The sequence below is a fragment of the Pipistrellus hanaki genome, assembly GCF_964339955.1.
Source record: "Pipistrellus hanaki genome assembly, chromosome: 15".
NCBI classification, from domain to species: Eukaryota; Metazoa; Chordata; class Mammalia; order Chiroptera; family Vespertilionidae; genus Pipistrellus; species Pipistrellus hanaki.
In genome coordinates this window covers 31,564,166-31,578,108 of record NC_140517.1, presented here as the reverse complement: position 1 = coordinate 31,578,108, position 13,943 = coordinate 31,564,166, and the positions used below count along the sequence as shown (strand labels likewise).

The 13,943-nt window shown below is 39.5% G+C and overlaps 1 protein-coding gene across 3 annotated transcripts in view; it reads right to left on the bottom strand.

Annotated features, from left to right (window-relative positions):
* Positions 1–4,151, bottom strand: part of LOC311609930 (uncharacterized protein) — a 34,392-nt gene extending 30,241 nt beyond the window's left edge. For 2 of the 3 annotated variants that reach the window (XM_084860699.1, XM_084860701.1), the window contains exon 1: positions 4,091–4,134. The gene's annotated coding sequence lies outside the window, so the exon portion shown is untranslated. Of the gene's footprint in view, positions 1–4,090 lie in introns of all 3 variants that reach the window. The other variant, XM_084860700.1, reaches the window with a different exon arrangement.
* Between the last annotated feature and the right edge of the window lie 9,792 nt (positions 4,152–13,943).

Here is a 13,943-nt window from a genome sequence, read left to right as displayed (position 1 = left end):
ATTTTAATTTAAAACTTTGAAAAAGGAGGCATTATCCTTGTCAAGTTACCTAATCCAAGTTCACTTGAAATAGTTACAAGTAAAAGACAAGTCTGTACAGGAGCAGGGTGAGATGTGCACTCCTATTAAAAAGTACTGCCTGCTGAAAAACGTCTTTAGATCCAACACATTTTTGTGTAATTCTTGCTGTGGAGCTGAAGAAAAGGGGCTCAAAGGAAATGACTTCCCTAACTTCCCTAGGCACATATTTCTCAGACAGGTGCACTTGGACCATCAAGCCCAACTCAGAAAAGGCGCGTCTTACACACAATTGATTTGGTTGCGGTAATACTTGGTTTCTAAGCCACAAATGATTCCTTCTGAATGGAGAGGTCCTAGTGGCAGGGAGATCTTCTGGTGACTTTACAGTAGAAAACTTCCTGGTAGGCCCGCAGGTCGGCAGGCGGCTTCTGCCTCACTAAGGGCTTTCGGTGGAGGAGCGGCGTGTCCGTCCACCCGCGGGCTCACCAGGCTGACACCTTGCCTCCGCCACTGCCGAGGCGACCAGCTGGGGCTCCGCCCTCCCGGGGGTCGCCGGCCCACCGCCCAGGCTTCCCTGCCACGGCCTTGGCTCCGAGCAGGACCGACCATGTCTCTGCTGCTTCCCGCTGCTGTGCTCCCTGGAAGTTCCTGAGCGACTTGGGGCCGAGAAGGAGGAAGAGCCCCTGGGCAGCCCTGCTCTTTCTTATAATACTATTAAGTTTCAGACCTTCGTGTTGATAAGCAATTCTTATTTGAATGGAGGGGAGGCACGCTATTTGAATGGATGAAGTAAAAGTAGCAAAATCCTCACAATTGTTGGATTTAGGCAATAGGAAAAAACATGGAATTACAACATAATAGTAACAACTAAATCTACTAAGCACTATGTGTCCAAAGCATTATCCAAGAATTTTACATACTATATTTTTTCTTCTATTGATAACAATCATATAAAGTAGGCTTTATCCTCCCTTTACAAATGAAGGAACTGTGGCAAAAAAGAGATGAAAAAAATGTGCCAAGTTCACCCAATTCTAAGTGACAGGTTTAGGATTAGAACCCTGGGAATTTCATTCCAAAGCCTATACTGTTGCCACTATACTAAACTGCCTCCCTTAAAACCACATAAATAATTTGCCTGAAACAAATGCATGCTGTCCAAAGCTTCAAAACTCTTCTCAAATTTCTACTAATGTCTTTGCTTCTCTTCTACTAAGAATCACTTCTCTTGTTAACACAGATCTCCATTTAAAAGCCCTACCAAAATACCACTCCTTAAAAGCCTCAAAAGCAGACTACCTATCCTTCTCTGCTTTGACCTAGGGCAGTGGAGAAAATCAAAGGCATCTAGTATGAGTCCAACTAAACTAGTCTCAACAATTCACAGCCTAAAATAAAGCTCTGCTGTTAGTCTTCCTTGCAAACCATGCAAGGATTTAGAAAGAAGCAGCTCAGAGGAGAAGTTAAATGGTTGCCAAATGGTCATGTAATACCCAGTTAGGGGGGGCAGGATGCCTACCTACATCAGTGGTTGGCAAACTGCGGGCTCGTGAGCCACATGCGGCTCTTTGGCCCCTTGAGTGTGACTCTCCCACAAAATACCATTTGCCTGCGCATACAGTGTGATTGAAACTTCGTGGTCCAGGCGCAGAAGCTGGTTTTCAGCTCTCAAAAGAAATTTCAATCATTGTACTGTTGATATTTGGCTCTATTGACTGAGTTTGCCAACCACTGACCTACATCATCTCCATCATTCAGTGAGAAGGAAGAACAAAGATCCATATCAATAGGTAGTTTAGGTATTAAAGCCTTACTAGCTAAAGACTACATGAAACAAACCTATATATTCAGATTTACTTACTCAAGAGAGCGAGCAAGTTCCACAGGAACGATTGGAATGTAATGGGTGAGAGAGAGAGAGAGAGAGAAACAGAGAGAGAGAAGCTCTTGGGTAATAGTTTGAGTACCAACTAAAGGATTCAGAGGAAGGGGAAAACAATTCTGGAATGCTTGCTGTTTCTGAGGTGAGAATAGGAGGCAGGGATTTAACTAGAGGTTGAGCACTACCATATAGTGAGAGTAGTTTAGTGATTGGGTATCCCCAGTAATAAAATAAAAATAGCAATAAAAAAAAAGTGGGTCTGGAGCACTTTCTTGGTAAAAAAAAAAAAAAAAAAAGCTGTAATCTCTCAAAGAGAAACTCGTTATGGCATTTTACAATTGCTGCATGATCTGAGTTTGTGATAAGCAGTTAAATACATGAGCAGAGAAAAATAATGGGCCAGGTACTGAAGGTTAGCAAGGCAGAAGGCCCCAAGGTGCCTAGCAACGGGGAAAACAAGAACCTCACTCACCCCCAGGTTAACCTTTCCTCCCCTAGCATGTAGCTGGGTCATGCTGTTTAGACCCCCTGACCTTTCCTCCCCTGGCATGTTGCTAGTCATGTGGATTAGAATCCCTTAGAGCAGCAGTCACCAACCGGTGGTCCGCAAGGTCCGAAAGGTTGGCTACTGCTGCCTTACAGGGAAAACTCACAAGGGGGCCAACGAATAACCCTTACACATTAAACACACAGGAGAATGAGGCTCTGACCCACATCAAATACATCTAGGCTTCAGTTGTGTTTCAGCTCCAGGGTCAGAAAAGCAAAAAAAAAAAAAAAAAAAAAAAAAAAAAAAAAAAACAAGAAAAAAAAAAGACAAGCAAGGCCATGGCTGACATCAGGACCAGCTACATTGACAAATATCCCCTGTCTTGGCAACAACCAATCCTAGGAACCATGACCCAGGAAAGACACACCTGTAAAACTGATAAATACTCTACTGGGACTTTCCCCTCAGACCTCCAGATAAATACCCTCAAGAGGGAGGAACCAGTCTGGCTTTCTCTATTGGGCACATACTGGCCTTTCCCCACCCCTTCCCCCAGTAGCACTTTCCTTGTCTCCCTCTTATGCCTCTGTAACTTGCTTCCTGAGCCCATTTACTCTACAATTCACTTCTTCTACCTCTGGGACTTCCTAAATAAACTTTCTCTTATAGTTTTGAGTCTTAGCTCTGAAAATTTTCTTAGCCAGAACTCAAGTACTGAGGTTGCTGAACCAAGGTCAAGTCTGACTCCACGGATCTAACATCTGGTGCTGCTCTTTCTCCCAACAAGGAGAAATAATGTTTTCTAATTTTGCAACTAGCTTGATCTGCCTCTTCTCTCCAAGCCTGATTAATAACAGCACTGTTTTTTCTCTTTTAAGTCCGAGCTGATTTTCCCTCTTTTACGGAAGCAAACATTCCCATGTCTGGAAAAATAAAAATAACATTTCATGGAACAAAGGGGAAAAAGAAACTCATCTTATTATCTATTAATCTATACTAGTATAGGATGTTCTTCAAAAATGTATACTCACACTTTGAATAATTATAAAAGTAGTGTTTATTCAATATATTTCATTTTAAAAATTGAGTTTTTCAGCTGTTACAATTGTATACATTTTTGGGGACTCCCTGCATATCGATAGATTACATTACATATAAATTTACATATATCTTCCTTTCTCCCTCCTTTCCTAAAGCTCAGGAGAAGAGGACAGGAATCTTGGGACATTGAGCCTTTCTTGGAGCTCAGCCCAGGCTGGCTTACCCAGGTCACAGCCTCATGCCCACACAGCACACATACACAGGGAAATCTGGTAGCCTGGGGTAAACGCGCACCCCTTCCCCGTATCACACCGAAAGGCCAGCGTAGAACGAACAAGGCTGGAATGTGTCTCCAAGTTCACATCGTTTTCCTCCGGAGGGTGCAATGGTTAAGCTGAGGTTTTGTGATCTATAGTTTTTCTCAGGGCTGCCTCTTTTTGTTGGCCTTCCCTCTGGGGTTCATACATTGAACTCAGCCATTCTGGGCCACCGGATCCGTGCGGCCCTAAAGCGGAAGGGCAGAGGGCACATCAGGGCACCCAAAGCCCAATTACCGTCCCAAACTCCATAGTCACAGCAACTGAGTTCACACTTAGGCCCGCGCCGCCCACGCGCCGCCCCCGCACCCGTTTCCTAGAAGTCTGCAACCTACTCACCCCAGGAGGCACACCAGCCAGGAAGCCCTTACAAAATTACCTGCAGAGGCCTGTGGGAAATGTAGTCTGTGGGAGGAAGGCCTGATGTCCGCCCCAAAGGATTTCCGGGAGTGCGCAAAGGCGGGGCGTAGTAGCGTGGGGCTTGAGAATGGGCTGGTTGGGGCGGGGTTTCAAGGCTGCCCCGGACTGAACTAGATGCCCACCCTCAGCAAGGCCAAGATTGTGTACCTTGCAGAGGAAGCTCTACCAGGTTTAGAATAAGGTGACCAGATTTTAACATTGGTAAAGCGGGACACCATTGACTGGGAGGAGGTTGCGGGGGAGGAGTGAGGGGGAGTTTCTTAGTTAAAAATTTGGTCTATATGGAGCAACAAAAATTTTCATAGAACGCAAAAATAATATTGTAATATATATTTTTAAATTTCAACATAAGTACAATTTACAAATATAATAAATAAATAAAAATTATGTATAGTCGTAAGTCTCACTTTCAAGGCCAGCGCTAGACTTTATGCCGCCTCTATAAAATATAAATAATACGAGTACTGTCTGCTAAATTCAAGAAAATTTTATGAAATAAATAAATAAATTTCTTACCTAAATTATCTGAATAGCTTATTTGTAATGGCATCGCTTGTTTAACTAGCTTATTAGCACGCAGTATGATGTGTATTGTCTGAGAGACAGCTACAAAATGTTTCCATCATTGCAATCCCAAAAAATGCCATTGTTCATTAAGTCCAAACAATGGTGGTCGAATTCTAACAACTGATCAACAATGAGAACTTTGATAAACAGTTCTTGATAATCAGTTCTCAACAATTATTTGATATTATTAAAGTTTAACATTATAAAATTAACAAAAATAATATAAAACTCATATCCTGGCTAAATAGCCACAGGGCCACCGAAAAACATATATTCCCTTTCCATTCTCCCGCCATTACCTGGCTTGTCGTGCATTCTTTCCAAAAATCAGGACTTTTTGAAAATGCCGTGGGACACGGGACAAATTGTTAAAAATCGGGACTGTCCGTCCAAAAGCAGGATTTCTGGTCACCTTAGTTTAGAAAAAAGTGTTGGCTTCAGTGGGCAGTTGATAGATGTGTTAGGCACACAGACCTGAAACTTAAACCAAAACTAACTCAAAATGGGTCATAGCCCTAAATATATAACACAAAATTATAAAACTTCTGGAGAAAATCTGTGACCACAGGTTTGTGAATAAGTTTTTTTAATTTTATAATTTTTTTAATCCTCGCCTGAGAATATGTTTTTATTGATTTCAGAGAGAGAGAGAGAGAGAGAGAGAGAGAGAGAGAGAGAGAGGAAGGTGCATCTCCAAAGAGGATGGAAACTGCAATTTAGGTATGTGCTTTGACTGGAAATGAACTGAATCTTTTAAAAAATATATATATTTTATTGATTTTTTACAGAGAGGAATAGATAGTTAGAAACATCGATCAACTGCCTCCTGCACACCCCCTACTGGGGATGTGCTCACAACCAAGGTACACGCCCTTGACCTAAATCAAACTTGGGACCTTTCAGTCCACATGTTGACGCTCTATCCACTGAGCCAAACAGGTTTCAGCTGAACTGAAACTTTTTGGTGTATGGTGGTCACTCCAACCAACTGAGCCATCCGTCCAGGGCTGTGAATGAGTTTTTAGATACAACACCTAAAGTAGGGGGGAGGAGTTAAATTTTATTAAAACTGAAATTTTGCTGTGTAAAAGACACTGCTAAGAGGAATGAAAATACAAGCCATAGACTAGAAGAAAATATTTGCAAATATGTATCTATATAATGATTTGAATCCAGAATATATAAAGAACTCTTAAAATTCAACAATAAGAAAATAAACAAACCATTTGAAAAATGAGCAAAAGCTTTGAGCACACTCCTCACCAAAGAAAATATACAGATGGCAAATAAATGTATGAAAATATGCTCAACATAATTTGTCATTAGGGAATTGCAAATTAAAATGACATTGATGTATCACTAACTGTCTTAGTTTGGGCTGCTACAACAAATTATCATAAACTGCATAATGTAAACATTTATTTCTCACAGTTCTGGAGGCTTGTCAACAAATCAAAATCAAGACAATTGGCAAGGGTTTCCTTCCTAGTTTTCAGATGATCATCTTCTTGTTTCACCTTTATTAGTAAGAGTGGAAGGCAGAGGGACCTGAAGCATATTCTCTTGTTTCTTCTTATAAGGGTAATAATTACATTCATGGCAGCTACTAATTAAGGTGATGTGTGTTAAAGCAACCAAAAAACAAAACAAACAAACAAAAACAAAACACCTTTTTATAGTCACTGAATTAGGAGATCTAAAAGACTGATGATGCCCCAGTCACCAGTTTCAAAGACTTCAGTAACCCTCATGACCTAATTGCTTCCCAAAGTCCCCTCCTCCTAATAGCATTACATTGGCTTTCAACATATAAATTTTGTGGGGAAATAAACATTCAGTTCATAACAAATCACCTAATAGAATTACTAAAATAAAAACATATATAATAATAACTGCTAGTAAGGATAGAAAGCATTGGGGATGAATCTCATTTATTAAGACAGTTTAGTAATTTCTTATAGAGCCAAGCACAGTTGTACCATATGATCCAGCAATTAAATAGCAAGTCTTAAAGAAGTGACATGCATAAATGAATATTGCTAAGTGAAAGAATATAATTTGGAAAGTCTATATCAGAGGTTCCCAAACTTGTTTGTGCCGTAGACCCCTTGCCATGTTTTTCGGTTTTGGGTAGACCCCCTACTTACCTGATATTGATTTTTTTGTAAATTTCTAACTGTAGTGAAGTTTAGTGTTAAAATTTAATAAAAAATAATGTACCTACTTTTCTCCGGCATTCTCAAACAAAATAACACTGATTCACTATAATTTGTATGATAAACTACCAGTTTATATTTTTTTAAATATTTTCTCAGCACTTTCCTATTCAAGATTCAGGAAACGAATGAACATATTTTTCTCACATTCATATTTATAGAGTGACGAATTGAACAAGTCGGTGCAAGTTCGCGAAGCTTTGAGACAAAAATTGGCAAGAATGTTTACTGCACGTATGCTTGTAACAAGATGATACTGGCATATCATTATGTGCAGGTTTTTATCCTACAACTTACACAATTTTATAAACATATATAATAAATTTTTTACTTCATAGGTACTTTTATAAATAATTTATATGTTTTTATATTATAAGATAATATGATGTAAGTAAATAGGTACTATCAGTGTATGTTGAGATCCACTATCGTGGACCCCCATTTTCATTTCATGGACCCCCAAATTTTTTTTCCCTGACGTAGACCCCTTGCAGGTTGTCATAGACCCCTGGGGGTCGATATAGACCACTTTGGGAATCACTGGTCTATATGATCCATTATATAAAATTCTGAAAAAGGCAATCAATCTACACTAATAAAAGAGAAAAATGCTTATTGACCATACCTTTGCTATGCCCACAGCCAATCAGAGTGAGTATGAAAATTAACTCAACAAAGATGGCAGTTTATTTGCATATGCTGAGGGAGGGAGAAGTGAAGACAGAAGACAGCATAGAAGAAAGAGGGAGGGAAAGAGGAAAGCAAGGCGGCTGTGGGAGGGAAAGCACGGGGGAGGGACAGTGGTTGTGGGAGGGAAGTCCGCAGGAAGTCCTGTTCTTGAAGGAATCTTCCTACAATGGGCCTCTAGTAGATAAAATAGTTTACTGATTGCCAGAAGTTTAAGGATTTTGGAGAGTTGAAAATGGTGAAGCATAGGGGAATATTTTAGATTGATGAAACTATTTTGTATGTTGCTGTAGTAGTGGATATATGACACTATGCATTTGCCCAAATCCATAGAACATCACGGCACAAATAGTGAATCTTAATGCATACATATATATATTTTTAAATCATTTAGAAGGTTGATCCGAAAGATTCCAGGATGGAGGGAAGACCTGAGTAACTTTGGAAATGAATAGAAACTGAAAGTCTAGAGACAAATGTATATCAACTCTGCACTCTAATAAAGTTGTTTAAAAGGTGTACGGGTAAACAATTCTGAAATCACTGTACATGTGTATTAGTATTGAACAAATAAACAAATGGATGGCAGACAGCAGAAGCCAGGTTTCTCTGTCTCAGAATAGGAGGTTCCAGAACAGTAAGGGGGGAAAGCTAGAATGAACTGTTACTAAATTTATATATACAGGTATAAATATATAAATGATTATAGATATGTGTATAGACTTGGGTTAGTATATTACAAATATAATTTCTAGCTCTCTTTGCTGAGAGGGTCTAGAAGTAATGACATTCCAGGAAAAATGATCAATCCCTGTGCTTTGATCTTGGTTTCTAATACCATTCTATAGTGAAAGAAACCAGAATTCCGTGGGAAAATGGACGATTTCAGAGGTGGGCACAGAATATACAAGATATGCCTGGGATATCTTATAGTACCAAAAAGGAAAGGAAGTTCTCAAAAAATAAAATGATGGGATTATGTCAAAGTGACACAGACAACTGAGAGAGTTCACAATACCAAAGCTAGAGTAATTTAAGCAATACATGATAGATAGATAGATAGATAGATAGATAGATAGATAGATAGATAGATAGATATGATAGGTAGGTAGATAGATAGATAGATAGATAGATAGATAGATAGATAGATGATAGATAATTATTCTGTATGTTACTATAGTAGTGGATACATGACACTATGCATTTGCCCAAATACATAGAACATCACAGCACAAATAGTGAATCTTAATGCACAGTATTATGCATTGAATTATAACCCAGGTATAAAGTATATATCCATGAGTCCATCCTTATAAAAATAAATGGTTGAAAATAAAATAATAAATAAATAAATAAATAAATAAATAAATAAGTGGGGGAGAATTAAAAGCTCTCCCAGATGGAAGGATTCTAAATTATCTGATGGCTCACTCTCCAGGAGGTGAAACATTCTTTGTCCTTAGTGTCTCTGTGCTAGTCTTCTTCCCAGGGGTTAAAGTGACTGAAGTGAGAGACCTGGAAACACTCCCTCCGCTAGGTATTCAAGGTTAGAATTAGTGATGTTATGTTGATAGCATTGAATATGATATTTTCAGAATGGCACTTAGCATGGTATTCCTCCCCCACAAAAAAAAATCCAAATCCCAGTTTAGCTAGGAAAAAAACATTAAACAATCCCAACTTTAGGAAATTCTATGAAACAACTGACCAGTATTCCCCCAAACTGTCAGGGACATAAAAATAAGAAAACTCTGAGAAACTATCACAGTCTTGAGGAGTATAAAGACACAGGATGACTAAATGCAATATGGTATTCTGAATGTGAGAAGGACACTAAATACAAACTAAGGAATAAGGACTTTGTATTAGTATTGGCTCATTGGTTATGACAGTAATGCAAGATGTTAACAAACGGGAAGCTGTGCTCATTATTTAGGAACTCTGTACTACTTTAGTAACATTTTCGTAAATTTAAACTATTCTAAACAAAAAAAAAAATTGATGCAAAATAAACTTTGATGTTATAGAACAAAATACTGGGTACAGAAACTTACATGAGACCATTTCAATTAAGAACTACCAAGTGAGGCCAGTCAGTGGTTAAGCATCGACCCAGAAGGTTGAACCAGAAGGTTGAGGTTCAGTTCCTGGTCAGGGCACATGTCTGGGTTCCAAGCTCATCCCCAGGAGAAGGTGTGCAGGATTGATTATTCTCTCTCATCATTGTTTCTCTCTCTCTCTCTCTCTCTCTCTCTCTCTCTCTCTCTCTCTCTCTCTCTCTCTCTCTCTCTCTCTTCTCTCTGAAATCAATAAAAATATATTCTTTACAAAAAGAAGTAACAAGTGAAATGTGAGATTTATCATAAGAATACAAGAGTGCTTCGAGGATCCCAATAGCAGAAAAGTGGCTGGACCTCAAGAATTTGGAACAAAGCCTTTAAAACCTAATTAGGCCTCCCACCCTACTTCAATACTAGTCCCTAAAATATAAGAAAAGAAAAAGTTTTCATAAATCCAAACTGAACTAAAAAGACACACAATCTGCTTTCTTGGATATTAAACACATGAATTAAATAATTCAATAGCTTGGTTGAATAGTAGAAAGGAGACAGTAGAAGAGTAACTCCAATTTTCTAAAGAATGGAAAAACCAAGCTTAGAGTTTCTCCCAAAACTCTGTACAAAAGAATTTTATAGTGGCTAGTGTTACTATAAAAAGAAGGAACTTTTGCCATTTGCAACTGTGGGAAGCCGTGTTCCTTGGGGCCCGAGGGCAAGGATGGAGCATAGGGTAGGGACACCTACCTGCTCTCCTACAGGGGATTGATCACAGGGTAGGGACGCCTACCTGCTCTCCCCTAAGCCTTCAGGGTCAACTAGGGACAGGGCAGACCATAGCCCCATTGTTAGGGAGTGCTTGTGATGCACGACTTATCTGGATGTTCTCAGCTAGTCTGTTCTCAATGATATCTAACCAGATGCTTGCTCTATGTATCTTTTCCAAGAATGTCTTGAGGAGCTGACGGGCGGCCTTGTCCTGGGAAAGGGGCACTTGGAGAAATGCCCAGAAAGGCCGCATAAATGTACGCCTGCAACTAATAAAGCTGCTGCAGTCTCATCATGGACTAGCAGTCCTCCTGAAGCCCCGCTTTCTCTTGTCTTTATTTCTCTTAAACCTCCTAGCCCTACCTCCAGGACCTGTGATGCCGGCTGGATCCGGTATGCAACAGCATGAATGGAACTGGAGAGCACTATGCTAAGCAAAATAAGCCAGCCGGAAAAAGATAAATACCATATGAGCTCACTCATATGTGCAATAAAATGATCAACATAATTTGATGAATAAAAATAGATCCAGAGACAAATGGTAAGGGGGGATTAGAGAACAACCAAAGGACTTGTATGCATGCATATCAGCATAACCAATGGACACAGACACTGGGACTGTGGGGGCTTGCCCAGGATGGGAATGGCTGGGAGGGGGGGGGTCAATTGGGGAAAAACAAGATATATGTAAAACTTTAGATAACAAAAAAAAAGAATGGTATAAAAAAGTATCAGTGTCAATTTCCTAATTTTTATTATTGTACTGTGATTATGGAAGAAATGTTTTTTGTTCTTAGTAAAGGAGCCTTATATATCAACTGACTTTTCTGAGTGAAATTCCAACTATTCAGAAAAAAAAAGAGACTCATAAAGAAAATGGAGTAAATGTTATCAATTGCAGAATATACTAAAAGAGTGTGCAGAATTTCTTTTGTTCAATTCTTGCAATTTTTCTGTAAGCTTGATATTATTTCAAAATAAAAAGTTTGCTCAGTGGATGGAGCATCGACCTGGGAACTGAAAGTTCCCGAGTTCAATTCCAGTCAAGGGCATGTACCTTGGTCACAGGCACATCCCCAGTAGGGGGTGTGCAAGAGGCAGCTGATCTATGATTCTCTCTCATCAATGTTTCTAACTCTCTATACCTCTCTCTTCCTCTCTGTAAAAAATCAATAAAATATATTTTAAAAATAAATAAATAAATAAATAAATAAATAAATAAATAAAGAGTTATATTAACAAAGAGCAAGTTTGTATTCTGCCTCAACCAAGAAAGTGCTCTGTGATGTTGGATAAGTTACAGTACCTCTTTGTGCCTCTGTGTCTGTCACATGAGAATCCAATTATAACCATGTTATGAGGAATAATTAATACATGTAACATTCTTAATAATTCTGGCAAATAGAAGGAGCACTATAAATTTTACTTGAAAATTTGTGCCTTTTTTCAACTTTAAGAAATGTTATTATTTTTTCATCAAATTCCCTCTTCTTCCTTATTATTGGTTTCTCCTCCTAGAATTCCTAATAGACAGACATTAGTATTTATGATTCTGCTTTTCACATGTCACTTTCTTTTTTAAAAATTTAAAAATCTTTATTGTTCAGATTATTACAATTGTTTCTCCTTCCCCCCAATAGCTCCCCTCCACCCAGTTCCACCCCACCCTCCACCCTTACCTCCCCCACACTGTCTTCATCCATAAGTGTACGATTTTAGCCCAGTCTCTTCCTGCATCCCCAAACCCCCACCCCCCTAAGAATTATCAATCCATTCCATTTTATGCCCCTGATTCTATTATATTCACTAGTTTATTCTGTTCCTCAGATTTTTAATTCACTTGATTTTTAGGTTCCTTGTTGATAGATATGTATTTGTTGTTCATAATTTTTATCTTTTCTTTTTTCTTCTTCCTCTTCTTAAAGAATACCGTTCAGCATTTCATATAATACTGGTTTGGTGGTGATTAGCTTCTTTAGCGTTTTCTGATCTGTGAAGTTCTTTATCTGACCTTCCACTCTGAATGATAGCTTTGCTGGATAGAGTAATCTTGGTTATAGGTTCTTGCTCTTCATCACTTTGAATATTTTTTGCCACTCCCTTCTGGCCTTCATAGTTTCTGTTGAGAAATCAGCTGATAATCATATGGATGCTCCCTTATAGGTAATTAACTGTTTTTCTCTTTTGCTTTTAATATTCTCTCTTTGTCTTTTGCCCTTGGCATTTTAATTATGATGTGTCTTGATGTGGTTCTCTTTGGATTCATTTTGTTTGGGGTTCTGTGAGCTTCCTGGACTTGTAAGTCTATTTCTTTCACCGGGTGGGGGAAGTTTTCACATTATTTCTTCAAATAGGTTTTCAGTAACTTGCTCTCTTTCTCTTTTTCTGGCACCCCCATAATTCTGATGTTGGTAAGCTTGAAGTTGTCCTAGAGGCTTCTTACACTATCTTCAACTTTTTGGATTCTTTTTTCTTTTTGTTTTTCTGGTTGAGTGTTTTTTGCTTCTTTGTATTCCAAATCTGTGACTTGATTCTTGTGTTCCTCTAGTCTGCTATATTTTTTTATTTCATCCAGTGTATGTTTATTTTCTAGTTGGTCCTTTTTCATATCCTCAAAGGTCTGGCTAAATTTATTGGCCTTTTCTAGGAAATTCTTGAAAAACCTTCTAACCGTGGTTTTGAATTCTATAGCCAGTCGTCTGTCCTCCTCCATTTCTTTCATTTGTGATCTGTTTTTTTGCCTCCACATATTTTCTGCTTCCCTAAGTTGGTAGGGTAGCTTTGTGTGCTAGCTTTCCTATATGGCCCAGTGGGTCAGCCTCCCCAGTTACCTGAGTGGACACTCTTGGTTCACCACTTTGTGAACTGTGTGCACAGTCTTATTGTAGTTAAGTCTTGATTGTTGTTGGTATCACTGGAGGAATTGACCTCCAGGCCAATTAGCTGTGGGAACATGCTATGTTTATAATGGAAGAACTGCTGTGCTGGAAACAGCCTTACAGGACAGACTTGCAAAATCCTCTGTGCTCAGCATGGATGGGACAGGATCTCAGGGCTGAGCATACAGTCTTGGCTTCCCATCAGCCCTGCCCTTGTGCAGTTGCCACCAGACCTCTGCCTTTCGTGGCTCCCCTGAATTTTTGCCTGACAGTCCAGATTCCCCCTGTAAGAGCATGGGGCCCCAGGGGCTCACCCAGAACTGGGTTTCAGTGCAGTTGGAACTGGAGTTCAGTGCAGTCAGGAGCTTCTGACTCCCTTCCGGTAGGGAAAGCCTGCCAGCAACCTCCACAGTCAGTTTTCTCTGTGCTCACTCACACAAGCGTGCCTCCAGACCCCTGCACACCATGGCTTCCCCGAGTCTCCAGGTCTCTGTGTGCCCTTCTCTCTACCTGACAGTTCAGAATCCACCTGTATGAGCCTGGGTCCATGGGGTTTCGGCCAGAACTGGGGTTCAGTGCAGTTGGGGGCTTCCTTTCC